Genomic DNA, 3,896 nt, shown 5'->3' with positions numbered 1-3,896 from the left:
ACGTAATAATACATAACGTTATACGTTGTAACGTAATAGTATATAACGTTATACGTCATACAGTGATCCCAATCTAACGATAGACGTCATAACGTAATAGTACATAACGTTATAAGTAGTAACGTAATAGTATACAACGTTATACATCATATAGTGATGCAATATAACGTTATACGTTATAACGTAATAGTACATAACGTTATACGTTGTAACGTAACAGTATATAACGTCATGCGTCATATAGTGATCCAATATGACGTTATACGTTATAACTTAATAGTATATAACGCTATACGTTGTAACGTAATAATACATAACGTTATACGTTGTAACGTAATAGTATGTAACGTTATACACCATATAGTGATCCAATATAACGTTTATACACCATGTAGTGATCCAATATAACGTTATACGTTATAACGTAATAGTACATAATGTTATACGTTGTAACGTAATAATACATAACGTTATACGTTGTAACGTAATAGTATATAACGTTATGCGTCACATAGTGATCCAATATAACGTTATTCGATGTAACGTAATAGTATGTAACGTTATACATCATATAGAAATCACATATAACGTTATACGTTATAACGTAATAGTACATAACGTTATACGTGGTAACGTAATAGTATACAACGATATACATCATATAGTGATCCAATAGAACATTATACGTTATAACTCAATATTACATAACGTTATTCGTTGTAACGTAATAATACATAACGTTATACGTTGTAACGTAATAGTATGTAACGTTATACACCATATAGTGATCCAATATAACGTTTATACACAATATAGTGATCCAATATAACGTTATACGTTATAACGTAATAGTACATAATGTTATACGTTGTAACGTAATAGTATAGAGCGTTATACATCATATAATGATCCAATATAACGTTATACGTTATAATTTAATAGTACATAACGTTATTCGTTGTAACGTAATAGTACATAACGTTATGCATCATATAGTGATCCATTATAACGTTATATGATGTACCGTAATTGCGTGTAACGTTATACATCACATAGTGATCCAATATAACGTTATACGTTATAACATAATAGTACATAACGTTATTCGTAGTAACGTAATAATACATAACGTTATACGTTGTAACGTAATAGTGTATAACGTTGTACATCATATAGTGATCCAATATAACGTTATACGTTATAACGTAATAGTACTTATCGTTATAAGTTGTAACATAATAGTATACAACGTTATACATCATATAGTGATGCAATATAACGTTATACGTTGTAACGTAATAATACATAACGTTATACGTTGTAACGTAATAGTATATAACGTTATGCGTCATACAGTGATCCAATATAACGTTATTCGTTATAACGTAATAGTATATAACGTTATGCATCATATAGTGATCCATTATAACGTTATATGTTGTACCGTAATTGCGTGTAACGTTATACATCATATAGTGATCCAATAGAACGCTATACGTTATAACATAATAGTACATAACGTTATTCGTTGTAACGTAATAATACATAACGTTATACGTTGTAACGTAATAGTGTATAACGTTGTACATCATATAGTGATCCAATATAACGTTATACGTTATAACGTAATAGTACTTATCGTTAAGAGTTGTAACATAATAGTATACAACGTTATACACCATATAGTGATGCAATATAACGTTATACGTTATAACGTAATAGTACATAACGTTATACGTTGTAACGTAACAGTATATAACGTCATGCGTCATATAGTGATCCAATATAACGTTATACGTTATAACTTAATAGTATATAACGCTATACGTTGTAACGTAATAATACATAACATTATACGTTGTAACGTAATAGTATATAACGTTATGCGTCATACAGTGATCCAATATAACGTTATTCGATGTAACGTAATAGTATGTAACGTTATACATCATATAGTAATCCCATATAATGTTATACGTTATAACGTAATAGTACACAACGTTATACGTGGTAACGTAATAGTATACAACGTTATACATCATATAGTGATCCAATATAACGTTATACGTTATAACATAATAGTACATAACGTTATTCGTAGTAACGTAATAATACATAACGTTATACGTTGTAACGTAATAGTATATATCGTTATACGTCATACAGTGATCCAATCTAACGATAGACGTCATAACGTAATAGTACATAACGTTATAAGTAGTAACGTTATAGTATACAACGTTATACATCATATAGTGATGCAATATAACGTTATACGTTATAACGTAATAGTACATAACGTTATACGTTGTAACGTAATAGTATATAACGTTATGCGTCATATAGTGATCCAATATAACGTTATTCGATGTAACGTAATAGTATGTAACGTTATACATCATATAGTAATCCCATATAACGTTATACGTTATAACGTAATAGTGCATAACGTTATAGGGGGTAACGTAATAGTACACAACGTTATACATCATATAGTGATCCAATAGAACATTATACGTTATAACTTAATAGTACATAACGTTATTCGTTGTAACGTAATAATACATAACGTTATACGTTGTAACGTAATAGTATACAACGTTATACATCATATAGTGATCCAATAGAACATTATACGTTATAACTCAATATTACATAACGTTATTCGTTGTAACGTAATAATACATAACGTTATACGTTGTAACGTAATAGTATGTAACGTTATACACCATATAGTGATCCAATATAACGTTTATACACCATATAGTGATCCAATATAACGTTATACGTTATAACGTAATAGTACATAATGTTATACGTTGTAACGTAATAGTATAGAGCGTTATACATCATATAATGATCCAATATAACGTTATACGTTATAACTTAATAGTACATAACGTTATTCGTTGTAACGTAATAGTACATAGCGTTATTCGTTGTAACGTAATAGTATATAACGGTATGCATCATATAGTGACCCAATAGAACATTATACGTTATAACTTAATAGTACATATCGTTATTCGTTGTAACGTAATAGTACATAACGTTATATGTTGTACCGTAATTGCGTGTAACGTTATACATCATATAGTGATCCAATAGAACGTTATACATTATAACTTAATAGTACATAACGTTATTCGTTGTAACGTAATAATACATAACGTTATACGTTGTAACGTAATAGTATATAACGTTGTACATCATATAGTGATCCAATATAACGTTATACGTTATAACGTAATAGTACTTATCGTTATAAGTTGTAACATAATAGTATACAACGTTATACACCATATAGTGATGCAATATAACGTTATACGTTATAACGTAATAGTACATAACGTTATACGTTGTAACGTAACAGTATATAACGTCATGCGTCATATAGTGATCCAATATAACGTTATACGTTATAACTTAATAGTATATAACGCTATACGTTGTAACGTAATAATACATAACATTATACGTTGTAACGTAATAGTATATAACGTTATGCGTCATACAGTGATCCAATATAACGTTATTCGATGTAACGTAATAGTATGTAACGTTATACATCATATAGTAATCCCATATAATGTTATACGTTATAACGTAATAGTACACAACGTTATACGTGGTAACGTAATAGTATACAACGTTATACATCATATAGTGATCCAATAGAACATTATACGTTATAACTCAATATTACATAACGTTATTCGTTGTAACTTAATAATACATAACGTTATACGTTGTAACGTAATAGTATGTAACGTTATACACCATATAGTGATCCAATATAACGTTTCTACACCATATAGTGATCCAATATAACGTTATACGTTATAACGTAATAGTACATAATGTTATACGTTGTAACGTAATAGTATACAGCGTTA

Source organism: Bombus affinis, unplaced genomic scaffold, assembly GCF_024516045.1.
Source record: "Bombus affinis isolate iyBomAffi1 unplaced genomic scaffold, iyBomAffi1.2 Chromosome127, whole genome shotgun sequence".
NCBI classification, from domain to species: domain Eukaryota; kingdom Metazoa; phylum Arthropoda; class Insecta; order Hymenoptera; family Apidae; genus Bombus; species Bombus affinis.
This window is presented reverse-complemented; position numbering follows the sequence as displayed.